The sequence below is a fragment of the Labrus bergylta genome, chromosome 13, assembly GCF_963930695.1.
Source record: "Labrus bergylta chromosome 13, fLabBer1.1, whole genome shotgun sequence".
In the NCBI taxonomy this organism is placed as follows: Eukaryota; Metazoa; Chordata; class Actinopteri; order Labriformes; family Labridae; genus Labrus; species Labrus bergylta.
Window position 1 is genome coordinate 8,050,453 of NC_089207.1, and position 15,000 is coordinate 8,065,452.

Consider the following 15,000-nt stretch of genomic DNA (forward strand, 5'->3'; position numbering starts at 1 on the left):
CCAAATCAGGAATTATTATAAATGATTACTATTAAGATTGAATTTAAAAAAAACCTGCAAACAAGTGATGCTTACTTATCAATCAATTGACGATTTTTCAGAAGTTGACCATTTCGCATCGTCACTTTTACTGTGGATTTATTAAGGTTTTCAATCCTGCAAACTTGTGAACAGTGAACAGCAGAAATAAGTTTAAATGTTGCATTAAGGCACACAAGATTTAGGATTATTATAGTAGCCTAAGCAGTGATTGATTAAGATACAAGGGACAACTCGAAATTATGTTTTTATCACCACTTACTTGTTTTGAGGTAATCTTGAATGACAAATGAATAAATCAGCCATTGCAATGTTTCATGTAGAAATCATAACCCTGTGGGGCATACATATTTGATCCCCTCACATTCTCCATTGTAACTAATCATTAAAAAAACAATCCTCCATTAGGAATCACAAAGGAACACTTACTAATTATATGAAAATTCATAATTATTACAATCAGTCCCTATATATGCTATAGATGATCCCCAATCAAAATTCAGTGTAAGCTACTTTGTAGGAAAGTAGAAGCAATGATAGACAAATAAAAAAAGAACTGCAGTGCATAGCAGGAGGTTACAGCGTGCCCTGCTGGCTGAAGCAGGTATTAAAAGCTTACAGCACCTGGGATTCCCAGGCGGTCTCCCATCCAAGTACTAACCAGGCCAGTTTTGAAAGAGGGAAGTTAATCTTCACGGAATCGGTTTGTTCAATGTGTTTATCAGACGTTTGAACGTTCAGTTTGCCCGCAAGTCGTGAAACAAGTCTTAAAAACAAGCTGCAAGTCTTTAGTTAACTCCCAGCGTCAAAGTATTGCTGAATCTAGTAAGATTAAGTGTAAGTCTATCCATAGGCCCACACGTTTGAGTAGAAAAGTAATAAAATCAACTAGGTCATAGTCACTTGCTCTAATTTTGGCGAGGTGTTACTTTAAACCTAAGTATGTATAAATAACCCTTTAACAACCTGTTCATTCACTTACGGCCATACCACCCTGAACACGCCCGATCTCGTCCGATCTCGGAAGCTAAGCAGGGTCGGGCCTGGTTAGTACTTGGATGGGAGACCGCCTGGGAATACCAGGTGCTGTAAGCTTTTAATACCTCCTTTAGCCAGAAGAGGGCGCTGTTGCCTCACTAGTGGAGAAAGGACTGAGAGAAACAGGCCAGTGGAAAATGAAACATGATTTTATTTGGCAGTCTGTCCTCTTTTTTTTTGTTGCAATTTTCATCAATGTTTTCAGTGAGTATTAATACATATTACGCTCTCTGGAGGCTGTTTTCAAAGTTCAGTTTTACATTCAAAAAGTACATGTAGCCTACTTACGTAAGGACTACTGCATTAACATATTTTAATTACTTGTACTTAGGTTACTCTTTACTTCCCCACAACACTCTGGTAGCCATATTATACATTTGATTCAACTGGAAATATTCACCATCATTATAAATGTTTTCACATCAATAATAAACATTTACACCAAATCAGGAATTATTATAAATGATTACTATTAAGATTGAATTTAAAAAAAACCTGCAAACAAGTGATGCTTACTTATCAATCAATTGACGATTTTTCAGAAGTTGACCATTTCGCATCGTCACTTTTACTGTGGATTTATTAAGGTTTTCAATCCTGCAAACTTGTGAACAGTGAACAGCAGAAATAAGTTTAAATGTTGCATTAAGGCACACAAGATTTAGGATTATTATAGTAGCCTAAGCAGTGATTGATTAAGATACAAGGGACAACTCGAAATTATGTTTTTATCACCACTTACTTGTTTTGAGGTAATCTTGAATGACAAATGAATAAATCAGCCATTGCAATGTTTCATGTAGAAATCATAACCCTGTGGGGCATACATATTTGATCCCCTCACATTCTCCATTGTAACTAATCATTAAAAAAACAATCCTCCATTAGGAATCACAAAGGAACACTTACTAATTATATGAAAATTCATAATTATTACAATCAGTCCCTATATATGCTATAGATGATCCCCAATCAAAATTCAGTGTAAGCTACTTTGTAGGAAAGTAGAAGCAATGATAGACAAATAAAAAAAGAACTGCAGTGCATAGCAGGAGGTTACAGCGTCCCCTGCTGGCTGAAGCAGGTATTAAAAGCTTACAGCACCTGGGATTCCCAGGCGGTCTCCCATCCAAGTACTAACCAGGCCAGTTTTGAAAGAGGGAAGTTAATCTTCACGGAATCGGTTTGTTCAATGTGTTTATCAGACGTTTGAACGTTCAGTTTGCCCGCAAGTCGTGAAACAAGTCTTAAAAACAAGCTGCAAGTCTTTAGTTAACTCCCAGCGTCAAAGTATTGCTGAATCTAGTAAGATTAAGTGTAAGTCTATCCATAGGCCCACACGTTTGAGTAGAAAAGTAATAAAATCAACTAGGTCATAGTCACTTGCTCTAATTTTGGCGAGGTGTTACTTTAAACCTAAGTATGTATAAATAACCCTTTAACAACCTGTTCATTCGCTTACGGCCATACCACCCTGAACACGCCCGATCTCGTCCGATCTCGGAAGCTAAGCAGGGTCGGGCCTGGTTAGTACTTGGATGGGAGACCGCCTGGGAATACCAGGTGCTGTAAGCTTTTAATACCTCCTTTAGCCAGAAGAGGGCGCTGTTGCCTCACTAGTGGAGAAAGGACTGAGAGAAACAGGCCAGTGGAAAATGAAACATGATTTTATTTGGCAGTCTGTCCTCTCTTTTTTTTTTGTTGTTGCAATTTTCATCAATGTTTTCAGTGAGTATTAATACATATTACGCTCTCTGGAGGCTGTTTTCAAAGTTCAGTTTTACATTCAAAAAGTACATGTAGCCTACTTACGTAAGGACTACTGCATTAACATATTTTAATTACTTGTACTTAGGTTACTCTTTACTTCCCCACAACACTCTGGTAGCCATATTATACATTTGATTCAACTGGAAATATTCACCATCATTATAAATGTTTTCACATCAATAATAAACATTTACACCAAATCAGGAATTATTATAAATGATTACTATTAAGATTGAATTTAAAAAAAACCTGCAAACAAGTGATGCTTACTTATCAATCAATTGACGATTTTTCAGAAGTTGACCATTTCGCATCGTCACTTTTACTGTGGATTTATTAAGGTTTTCAATCCTGCAAACTTGTGAACAGTGAACAGCAGAAATAAGTTTAAATGTTGCATTAAGGCACACAAGATTTAGGATTATTATAGTAGCCTAAGCAGTGATTGATTAAGATACAAGGGACAACTCGAAATTATGTTTTTATCACCACTTACTTGTTTTGAGGTAATCTTGAATGACAAATGAATAAATCAGCCATTGCAATGTTTCATGTAGAAATCATAACCCTGTGGGGCATACATATTTGATCCCCTCACATTCTCCATTGTAACTAATCATTAAAAAAACAATCCTCCATTAGGAATCACAAAGGAACACTTACTAATTATATGAAAATTCATAATTATTACAATCAGTCCCTATATATGCTATAGATGATCCCCAATCAAAATTCAGTGTAAGCTACTTTGTAGGAAAGTAGAAGCAATGATAGACAAATAAAAAAAGAACTGCAGTGCATAGCAGGAGGTTACAGCGTGCCCTGCTGGCTGAAGCAGGTATTAAAAGCTTACAGCACCTGGGATTCCCAGGCGGTCTCCCATCCAAGTACTAACCAGGCCAGTTTTGAAAGAGGGAAGTTAATCTTCACGGAATCGGTTTGTTCAATGTGTTTATCAGACGTTTGAACGTTCAGTTTGCCCGCAAGTCGTGAAACAAGTCTTAAAAACAAGCTGCAAGTCTTTAGTTAACTCCCAGCGTCAAAGTATTGCTGAATCTAGTAAGATTAAGTGTAAGTCTATCCATAGGCCCACACGTTTGAGTAGAAAAGTAATAAAATCAACTAGGTCATAGTCACTTGCTCTAATTTTGGCAAGGTGTTACTTTAAACCTAAGTATGTATAAATAACCCTTTAACAACCTGTTCATTCGCTTACGGCCATACCACCCTGAACACGCCCGATCTCGTCCGATCTCGGAAGCTAAGCAGGGTCGGGCCTGGTTAGTACTTGGATGGGAGACCGCCTGGGAATACCAGGTGCTGTAAGCTTTTAATACCTCCTTTAGCCAGAAGAGGGCGCTGTTGCCTCACTAGTGGAGAAAGGACTGAGAGAAACAGGCCAGTGGAAAATGAAACATGATTTTATTTGGCAGTCTGTCCTCTTTTTTTGTTGTTGCAATTTTCATCAATGTTTTCAGTGAGTATTAATACATATTACGCTCTCTGGAGGCTGTTTTCAAAGTTCAGTTTTACATTCAAAAAGTACATGTAGCCTACTTACGTAAGGACTACTGCATTAACATATTTTAATTACTTGTACTTAGGTTACTCTTTACTTCCCCACAACACTCTGGTAGCCATATTATACATTTGATTCAACTGGAAATATTCACCATCATTATAAATGTTTTCACATCAATAATAAACATTTACACCAAATCAGGAATTATTATAAATGATTACTATTAAGATTGAATTTAAAAAAAACCTGCAAACAAGTGATGCTTACTTATCAATCAATTGACGATTTTTCAGAAGTTGACCATTTCGCATCGTCACTTTTACTGTGGATTTATTAAGGTTTTCAATCCTGCAAACTTGTGAACAGTGAACAGCAGAAATAAGTTTAAATGTTGCATTAAGGCACACAAGATTTAGGATTATTATAGTAGCCTAAGCAGTGATTGATTAAGATACAAGGGACAACTCGAAATTATGTTTTTATCACCACTTACTTGTTTTGAGGTAATCTTGAATGACAAATGAATAAATCAGCCATTGCAATGTTTCATGTAGAAATCATAACCCTGTGGGGCATACATATTTGATCCCCTCACATTCTCCATTGTAACTAATCATTAAAAAAACAATCCTCCATTAGGAATCACAAAGGAACACTTACTAATTATATGAAAATTCATAATTATTACAATCAGTCCCTATATATGCTATAGATGATCCCCAATCAAAATTCAGTGTAAGCTACTTTGTAGGAAAGTAGAAGCAATGATAGACAAATAAAAAAAGAACTGCAGTGCATAGCAGGAGGTTACAGCGTCCCCTGCTGGCTGAAGCAGGTATTAAAAGCTTACAGCACCTGGGATTCCCAGGCGGTCTCCCATCCAAGTACTAACCAGGCCAGTTTTGAAAGAGGGAAGTTAATCTTCACGGAATCGGTTTGTTCAATGTGTTTATCAGACGTTTGAACGTTCAGTTTGCCCGCAAGTCGTGAAACAAGTCTTAAAAACAAGCTGCAAGTCTTTAGTTAACTCCCAGCGTCAAAGTATTGCTGAATCTAGTAAGATTAAGTGTAAGTCTATCCATAGGCCCACACGTTTGAGTAGAAAAGTAATAAAATCAACTAGGTCATAGTCACTTGCTCTAATTTTGGCGAGGTGTTACTTTAAACCTAAGTATGTATAAATAACCCTTTAACAACCTGTTCACTCGCTTACGGCCATACCACCCTGAACACGCCCGATCTCGTCCGATCTCGGAAGCTAAGCAGGGTCGGGCCTGGTTAGTACTTGGATGGGAGACCGCCTGGGAATACCAGGTGCTGTAAGCTTTTAATACCTCCTTTAGCCAGAAGAGGGCGCTGTTGCCTCACTAGTGGAGAAAGGACTGAGAGAAACAGGCCAGTGGAAAATGAAACATGATTTTATTTGGCAGTCTGTCCTCTTTTTTTTTGTTGCAATTTTCATCAATGTTTTCAGTGAGTATTAATACATATTACGCTCTCTGGAGGCTGTTTTCAAAGTTCAGTTTTACATTCAAAAAGTACATGTAGCCTACTTACGTAAGGACTACTGCATTAACATATTTTAATTACTTGTACTTAGGTTACTCTTTACTTCCCCACAACACTCTGGTAGCCATATTATACATTTGATTCAACTGGAAATATTCACCATCATTATAAATGTTTTCACATCAATAATAAACATTTACACCAAATCAGGAATTATTATAAATGATTACTATTAAGATTGAATTTAAAAAAAACCTGCAAACAAGTGATGCTTACTTATCAATCAATTGACGATTTTTCAGAAGTTGACCATTTCGCATCGTCACTTTTACTGTGGATTTATTAAGGTTTTCAATCCTGCAAACTTGTGAACAGTGAACAGCAGAAATAAGTTTAAATGTTGCATTAAGGCACACAAGATTTAGGATTATTATAGTAGCCTAAGCAGTGATTGATTAAGATACAAGGGACAACTCGAAATTATGTTTTTATCACCACTTACTTGTTTTGAGGTAATCTTGAATGACAAATGAATAAATCAGCCATTGCAATGTTTCATGTAGAAATCATAACCCTGTGGGGCATACATATTTGATCCCCTCACATTCTCCATTGTAACTAATCATTAAAAAAACAATCCTCCATTAGGAATCACAAAGGAACACTTACTAATTATATGAAAATTCATAATTATTACAATCAGTCCCTATATATGCTATAGATGATCCCCAATCAAAATTCAGTGTAAGCTACTTTGTAGGAAAGTAGAAGCAATGATAGACAAATAAAAAAAGAACTGCAGTGCATAGCAGGAGGTTACAGCGTGCCCTGCTGGCTGAAGCAGGTATTAAAAGCTTACAGCACCTGGGATTCCCAGGCGGTCTCCCATCCAAGTACTAACCAGGCCAGTTTTGAAAGAGGGAAGTTAATCTTCACGGAATCGGTTTGTTCAATGTGTTTATCAGACGTTTGAACGTTCAGTTTGCCCGCAAGTCGTGAAACAAGTCTTAAAAACAAGCTGCAAGTCTTTAGTTAACTCCCAGCGTCAAAGTATTGCTGAATCTAGTAAGATTAAGTGTAAGTCTATCCATAGGCCCACACGTTTGAGTAGAAAAGTAATAAAATCAACTAGGTCATAGTCACTTGCTCTAATTTTGGCGAGGTGTTACTTTAAACCTAAGTATGTATAAATAACCCTTTAACAACCTGTTCATTGGCTTACGGCCATACCACCCTGAACACGCCCGATCTCGTCTGATCTCAGAAGCTAAGCAGGGTCGGGCCTGGTTAGTACTTGGATGGGAGACCGCCTGGGAATACCAGGTGCTGTAAGCTTTTAATACCTCCTTTAGCCAGAAGAGGGCGCTGTTGCCTCACTAGTGGAGAAAGGACTGAGAGAAACAGGCCAGTGGAAAATGAAACATGATTTTATTTGGCAGTCTGTCCTCTTTTTTTTTGTTGCAATTTTCATCAATGTTTTCAGTGAGTATTAATACATATTACGCTCTCTGGAGGCTGTTTTCAAAGTTCAGTTTTACATTCAAAAAGTACATGTAGCCTACTTACGTAAGGACTACTGCATTAACATATTTTAATTACTTGTACTTAGGTTACTCTTTACTTCCCCACAACACTCTGGTAGCCATATTATACATTTGATTCAACTGGAAATATTCACCATCATTATAAATGTTTTCACATCAATAATAAACATTTACACCAAATCAGGAATTATTATAAATGATTACTATTAAGATTGAATTTAAAAAAAACCTGCAAACAAGTGATGCTTACTTATCAATCAATTGACGATTTTTCAGAAGTTGACCATTTCGCATCGTCACTTTTACTGTGGATTTATTAAGGTTTTCAATCCTGCAAACTTGTGAACAGTGAACAGCAGAAATAAGTTTAAATGTTGCATTAAGGCACACAAGATTTAGGATTATTATAGTAGCCTAAGCAGTGATTGATTAAGATACAAGGGACAACTCGAAATTATGTTTTTATCACCACTTACTTGTTTTGAGGTAATCTTGAATGACAAATGAATAAATCAGCCATTGCAATGTTTCATGTAGAAATCATAACCCTGTGGGGCATACATATTTGATCCCCTCACATTCTCCATTGTAACTAATCATTAAAAAAACAATCCTCCATTAGGAATCACAAAGGAACACTTACTAATTATATGAAAATTCATAATTATTACAATCAGTCCCTATATATGCTATAGATGATCCCCAATCAAAATTCAGTGTAAGCTACTTTGTAGGAAAGTAGAAGCAATGATAGACAAATAAAAAAAGAACTGCAGTGCATAGCAGGAGGTTACAGCGTGCCCTGCTGGCTGAAGCAGGTATTAAAAGCTTACAGCACCTGGGATTCCCAGGCGGTCTCCCATCCAAGTACTAACCAGGCCAGTTTTGAAAGAGGGAAGTTAATCTTCACGGAATCGGTTTGTTCAATGTGTTTATCAGACGTTTGAACGTTCAGTTTGCCCGCAAGTCGTGAAACAAGTCTTAAAAACAAGCTGCAAGTCTTTAGTTAACTCCCAGCGTCAAAGTATTGCTGAATCTAGTAAGATTAAGTGTAAGTCTATCCATAGGCCCACACGTTTGAGTAGAAAAGTAATAAAATCAACTAGGTCATAGTCACTTGCTCTAATTTTGGCGAGGTGTTACTTTAAACCTAAGTATGTATAAATAACCCTTTAACAACCTGTTCATTCGCTTACGGCCATACCACCCTGAACACGCCCGATCTCGTCCGATCTCGGAAGCTAAGCAGGGTCGGGCCTGGTTAGTACTTGGATGGGAGACCGCCTGGGAATACCAGGTGCTGTAAGCTTTTAATACCTCCTTTAGCCAGAAGAGGGCGCTGTTGCCTCACTAGTGGAGAAAGGACTGAGAGAAACAGGCCAGTGGAAAATGAAACATGATTTTATTTGGCAGTCTGTCCTCTTTTTTTTTGTTGCAATTTTCATCAATGTTTTCAGTGAGTATTAATACATATTACGCTCTCTGGAGGCTGTTTTCAAAGTTCAGTTTTACATTCAAAAAGTACATGTAGCCTACTTACGTAAGGACTACTGCATTAACATATTTTAATTACTTGTACTTAGGTTACTCTTTACTTCCCCACAACACTCTGGTAGCCATATTATACATTTGATTCAACTGGAAATATTCACCATCATTATAAATGTTTTCACATCAATAATAAACATTTACACCAAATCAGGAATTATTATAAATGATTACTATTAAGATTGAATTTAAAAAAAACCTGCAAACAAGTGATGCTTACTTATCAATCAATTGACGATTTTTCAGAAGTTGACCATTTCGCATCGTCACTTTTACTGTGGATTTATTAAGGTTTTCAATCCTGCAAACTTGTGAACAGTGAACAGCAGAAATAAGTTTAAATGTTGCATTAAGGCACACAAGATTTAGGATTATTATAGTAGCCTAAGCAGTGATTGATTAAGATACAAGGGACAACTCGAAATTATGTTTTTATCACCACTTACTTGTTTTGAGGTAATCTTGAATGACAAATGAATAAATCAGCCATTGCAATGTTTCATGTAGAAATCATAACCCTGTGGGGCATACATATTTGATCCCCTCACATTCTCCATTGTAACTAATCATTAAAAAAACAATCCTCCATTAGGAATCACAAAGGAACACTTACTAATTATATGAAAATTCATAATTATTACAATCAGTCCCTATATATGCTATAGATGATCCCCAATCAAAATTCAGTGTAAGCTACTTTGTAGGAAAGTAGAAGCAATGATAGACAAATAAAAAAAGAACTGCAGTGCATAGCAGGAGGTTACAGCGTCCCCTGCTGGCTGAAGCAGGTATTAAAAGCTTACAGCACCTGGGATTCCCAGGCGGTCTCCCATCCAAGTACTAACCAGGCCAGTTTTGAAAGAGGGAAGTTAATCTTCACGGAATCGGTTTGTTCAATGTGTTTATCAGACGTTTGAACGTTCAGTTTGCCCGCAAGTCGTGAAACAAGTCTTAAAAACAAGCTGCAAGTCTTTAGTTAACTCCCAGCGTCAAAGTATTGCTGAATCTAGTAAGATTAAGTGTAAGTCTATCCATAGGCCCACACGTTTGAGTAGAAAAGTAATAAAATCAACTAGGTCATAGTCACTTGCTCTAATTTTGGCGAGGTGTTACTTTAAACCTAAGTATGTATAAATAACCCTTTAACAACCTGTTCATTCGCTTACGGCCATACCACCCTGAACACGCCCGATCTCGTCCGATCTCGGAAGCTAAGCAGGGTCGGGCCTGGTTAGTACTTGGATGGGAGACCGCCTGGGAATACCAGGTACTGTAAGCTTTTAATACCTCCTTTAGCCAGAAGAGGGCGCTGTTGCCTCACTAGTGGAGAAAGGACTGAGAGAAACAGGCCAGTGGAAAATGAAACATGATTTTATTTGGCAGTCTGTCCTCTTTTTTTTTGTTGCAATTTTCATCAATGTTTTCAGTGAGTATTAATACATATTACGCTCTCTGGAGGCTGTTTTCAAAGTTCAGTTTTACATTCAAAAAGTACATGTAGCCTACTTACGTAAGGACTACTGCATTAACATATTTTAATTACTTGTACTTAGGTTACTCTTTACTTCCCCACAACACTCTGGTAGCCATATTATACATTTGATTCAACTGGAAATATTCACCATCATTATAAATGTTTTCACATCAATAATAAACATTTACACCAAATCAGGAATTATTATAAATGATTACTATTAAGATTGAATTTAAAAAAAACCTGCAAACAAGTGATGCTTACTTATCAATCAATTGACGATTTTTCAGAAGTTGACCATTTCGCATCGTCACTTTTACTGTGGATTTATTAAGGTTTTCAATCCTGCAAACTTGTGAACAGTGAACAGCAGAAATAAGTTTAAATGTTGCATTAAGGCACACAAGATTTAGGATTATTATAGTAGCCTAAGCAGTGATTGATTAAGATACAAGGGACAACTCGAAATTATGTTTTTATCACCACTTACTTGTTTTGAGGTAATCTTGAATGACAAATGAATAAATCAGCCATTGCAATGTTTCATGTAGAAATCATAACCCTGTGGGGCATACATATTTGATCCCCTCACATTCTCCATTGTAACTAATCATTAAAAAAACAATCCTCCATTAGGAATCACAAAGGAACACTTACTAATTATATGAAAATTCATAATTATTACAATCAGTCCCTATATATGCTATAGATGATCCCCAATCAAAATTCAGTGTAAGCTACTTTGTAGGAAAGTAGAAGCAATGATAGACAAATAAAAAAAGAACTGCAGTGCATAGCAGGAGGTTACAGCGCCCCCTGCTGGCTGAAGCAGGTATTAAAAGCTTACAGCACCTGGGATTCCCAGGCGGTCTCCCATCCAAGTACTAACCAGGCCAGTTTTGAAAGAGGGAAGTTAATCTTCACGGAATCGGTTTGTTCAATGTGTTTATCAGACGTTTGAACGTTCAGTTTGCCCGCAAGTCGTGAAACAAGTCTTAAAAACAAGCTGCAAGTCTTTAGTTAACTCCCAGCGTCAAAGTATTGCTGAATCTAGTAAGATTAAGTGTAAGTCTATCCATAGGCCCACACGTTTGAGTAGAAAAGTAATAAAATCAACTAGGTCATAGTCACTTGCTCTAATTTTGGCGAGGTGTTACTTTAAACCTAAGTATGTATAAATAACCCTTTAACAACCTGTTCATTCGCTTACGGCCATACCACCCTGAACACGCCCGATCTCGTCTGATCTCGGAAGCTAAGCAGGGTCGGGCCTGGTTAGTACTTGGATGGGAGACCGCCTGGGAATACCAGGTGCTGTAAGCTTTTAATACCTCCTTTAGCCAGAAGAGGGCGCTGTTGCCTCACTAGTGGAGAAAGGACTGAGAGAAACAGGCCAGTGGAAAATGAAACATGATTTTATTTGGCAGTCTGTCCTCTTTTTTTTTGTTGCAATTTTCATCAATGTTTTCAGTGAGTATTAATACATATTACGCTCTCTGGAGGCTGTTTTCAAAGTTCAGTTTTACATTCAAAAAGTACATGTAGCCTACTTACGTAAGGACTACTGCATTAACATATTTTAATTACTTGTACTTAGGTTACTCTTTACTTCCCCACAACACTCTGGTAGCCATATTATACATTTGATTCAACTGGAAATATTCACCATCATTATAAATGTTTTCACATCAATAATAAACATTTACACCAAATCAGGAATTATTATAAATGATTACTATTAAGATTGAATTTAAAAAAAACCTGCAAACAAGTGATGCTTACTTATCAATCAATTGACGATTTTTCAGAAGTTGACCATTTCGCATCGTCACTTTTACTGTGGATTTATTAAGGTTTTCAATCCTGCAAACTTGTGAACAGTGAACAGCAGAAATAAGTTTAAATGTTGCATTAAGGCACACAAGATTTAGGATTATTATAGTAGCCTAAGCAGTGATTGATTAAGATACAAGGGACAACTCGAAATTATGTTTTTATCACCACTTACTTGTTTTGAGGTAATCTTGAATGACAAATGAATAAATCAGCCATTGCAATGTTTCATGTAGAAATCATAACCCTGTGGGGCATACATATTTGATCCCCTCACATTCTCCATTGTAACTAATCATTAAAAAAACAATCCTCCATTAGGAATCACAAAGGAACACTTACTAATTATATGAAAATTCATAATTATTACAATCAGTCCCTATATATGCTATAGATGATCCCCAATCAAAATTCAGTGTAAGCTACTTTGTAGGAAAGTAGAAGCAATGATAGACAAATAAAAAAAGAACTGCAGTGCATAGCAGGAGGTTACAGCGTCCCCTGCTGGCTGAAGCAGGTATTAAAAGCTTACAGCACCTGGGATTCCCAGGCGGTCTCCCATCCAAGTACTAACCAGGCCAGTTTTGAAAGAGGGAAGTTAATCTTCACGGAATCGGTTTGTTCAATGTGTTTATCAGACGTTTGAACGTTCAGTTTGCCCGCAAGTCGTGAAACAAGTCTTAAAAACAAGCTGCAAGTCTTTAGTTAACTCCCAGCGTCAAAGTATTGCTGAATCTAGTAAGATTAAGTGTAAGTCTATCCATAGGCCCACACGTTTGAGTAGAAAAGTAATAAAATCAACTAGGTCATAGTCACTTGCTCTAATTTTGGCGAGGTGTTACTTTAAACCTAAGTATGTATAAATAACCCTTTAACAACCTGTTCATTCGCTTACGGCCATACCACCCTGAACACGCCCGATCTCGTCCGATCTCGGAAGCTAAGCAGGGTCGGGCCTGGTTAGTACTTGGATGGGAGACCGCCTGGGAATACCAGGTACTGTAAGCTTTTAATACCTCCTTTAGCCAGAAGAGGGCGCTGTTGCCTCACTAGTGGAGAAAGGACTGAGAGAAACAGGCCAGTGGAAAATGAAACATGATTTTATTTGGCAGTCTGTCCTCTTTTTTTTTGTTGCAATTTTCATCAATGTTTTCAGTGAGTATTAATACATATTACGCTCTCTGGAGGCTGTTTTCAAAGTTCAGTTTTACATTCAAAAAGTACATGTAGCCTACTTACGTAAGGACTACTGCATTAACATATTTTAATTACTTGTACTTAGGTTACTCTTTACTTCCCCACAACACTCTGGTAGCCATATTATACATTTGATTCAACTGGAAATATTCACCATCATTATAAATGTTTTCACATCAATAATAAACATTTACACCAAATCAGGAATTATTATAAATGATTACTATTAAGATTGAATTTAAAAAAAACCTGCAAACAAGTGATGCTTACTTATCAATCAATTGACGATTTTTCAGAAGTTGACCATTTCGCATCGTCACTTTTACTGTGGATTTATTAAGGTTTTCAATCCTGCAAACTTGTGAACAGTGAACAGCAGAAATAAGTTTAAATGTTGCATTAAGGCACACAAGATTTAGGATTATTATAGTAGCCTAAGCAGTGATTGATTAAGATACAAGGGACAACTCGAAATTATGTTTTTATCACCACTTACTTGTTTTGAGGTAATCTTGAATGACAAATGAATAAATCAGCCATTGCAATGTTTCATGTAGAAATCATAACCCTGTGGGGCATACATATTTGATCCCCTCACATTCTCCATTGTAACTAATCATTAAAAAAACAATCCTCCATTAGGAATCACAAAGGAACACTTACTAATTATATGAAAATTCATAATTATTACAATCAGTCCCTATATATGCTATAGATGATCCCCAATCAAAATTCAGTGTAAGCTACTTTGTAGGAAAGTAGAAGCAATGATAGACAAATAAAAAAAGAACTGCAGTGCATAGCAGGAGGTTACAGCGCCCCCTGCTGGCTGAAGCAGGTATTAAAAGCTTACAGCACCTGGGATTCCCAGGCGGTCTCCCATCCAAGTACTAACCAGGCCAGTTTTGAAAGAGGGAAGTTAATCTTCACGGAATCGGTTTGTTCAATGTGTTTATCAGACGTTTGAACGTTCAGTTTGCCCGCAAGTCGTGAAACAAGTCTTAAAAACAAGCTGCAAGTCTTTAGTTAACTCCCAGCGTCAAAGTATTGCTGAATCTAGTAAGATTAAGTGTAAGTCTATCCATAGGCCCACACGTTTGAGTAGAAAAGTAATAAAATCAACTAGGTCATAGTCACTTGCTCTAATTTTGGCGAGGTGTTACTTTAAACCTAAGTATGTATAAATAACCCTTTAACAACCTGTTCATTCGCTTACGGCCATACCACCCTGAACACGCCCGATCTCGTCCGATCTCGGAAGCTAAGCAGGGTCGGGCCTGGTTAGTACTTGGATGGGAGACCGCCTGGGAATACCAGGTGCTGTAAGCTTTTAATACCTCCTTTAGCCAGAAGAGGGCGCTGTTGCCTCACTAGTGGAGAAAGGACTGAGAGAAACAGGCCAGTGGAAAATGAAACATGATTTTATTTGGCAGTCTGTCCTCTTTTTTTTTGTTGCAATTTTCATCAATGTTTTCAGTGAGTATTAATACATATTACGCTCTCTGGAGGCTGTTTTCAAAGTTCAG

At 37.2% G+C, this 15,000-nt stretch overlaps 10 non-coding genes across 10 annotated transcripts; all 10 read left to right on the plus strand.

The window, feature by feature from the left end:
* Positions 1-1,015: 1,015 nt before the first annotated feature.
* Positions 1,016-1,134, plus strand: LOC136181495 (5S ribosomal RNA). The gene has a single exon (XR_010667842.1). It is a non-coding gene; the product is annotated as a 5S ribosomal RNA (ribosomal RNA).
* A 1,399-nt stretch (positions 1,135-2,533) lies between these two features.
* On the plus strand, positions 2,534-2,652 carry LOC136182179 (5S ribosomal RNA). The gene has a single exon (XR_010668497.1). It is a non-coding gene; the product is annotated as a 5S ribosomal RNA (ribosomal RNA).
* Positions 2,653-4,057: 1,405 nt separating this feature from the next.
* Positions 4,058-4,176, plus strand: LOC136182180 (5S ribosomal RNA). The gene has a single exon (XR_010668498.1). It is a non-coding gene; the product is annotated as a 5S ribosomal RNA (ribosomal RNA).
* Positions 4,177-5,576: 1,400 nt separating this feature from the next.
* LOC136182182 (5S ribosomal RNA) lies at positions 5,577-5,695 on the plus strand. Its single transcript, XR_010668500.1, has one exon. It is a non-coding gene; the product is annotated as a 5S ribosomal RNA (ribosomal RNA).
* A 1,399-nt stretch (positions 5,696-7,094) lies between these two features.
* Positions 7,095-7,213, plus strand: LOC136181686 (5S ribosomal RNA). Its single transcript, XR_010668033.1, has one exon. It is a non-coding gene; the product is annotated as a 5S ribosomal RNA (ribosomal RNA).
* Positions 7,214-8,612: 1,399 nt separating this feature from the next.
* On the plus strand, positions 8,613-8,731 carry LOC136182183 (5S ribosomal RNA). Its single transcript, XR_010668501.1, has one exon. It is a non-coding gene; the product is annotated as a 5S ribosomal RNA (ribosomal RNA).
* Positions 8,732-10,130: 1,399 nt separating this feature from the next.
* LOC136181443 (5S ribosomal RNA) lies at positions 10,131-10,249 on the plus strand. The gene has a single exon (XR_010667790.1). It is a non-coding gene; the product is annotated as a 5S ribosomal RNA (ribosomal RNA).
* Positions 10,250-11,648: 1,399 nt separating this feature from the next.
* Positions 11,649-11,767, plus strand: LOC136181355 (5S ribosomal RNA). Its single transcript, XR_010667704.1, has one exon. It is a non-coding gene; the product is annotated as a 5S ribosomal RNA (ribosomal RNA).
* A 1,399-nt stretch (positions 11,768-13,166) lies between these two features.
* On the plus strand, positions 13,167-13,285 carry LOC136181444 (5S ribosomal RNA). The gene has a single exon (XR_010667791.1). It is a non-coding gene; the product is annotated as a 5S ribosomal RNA (ribosomal RNA).
* Positions 13,286-14,684: 1,399 nt separating this feature from the next.
* LOC136182184 (5S ribosomal RNA) lies at positions 14,685-14,803 on the plus strand. The gene has a single exon (XR_010668502.1). It is a non-coding gene; the product is annotated as a 5S ribosomal RNA (ribosomal RNA).
* The last annotated feature ends 197 nt before the right edge of the window (positions 14,804-15,000 follow it).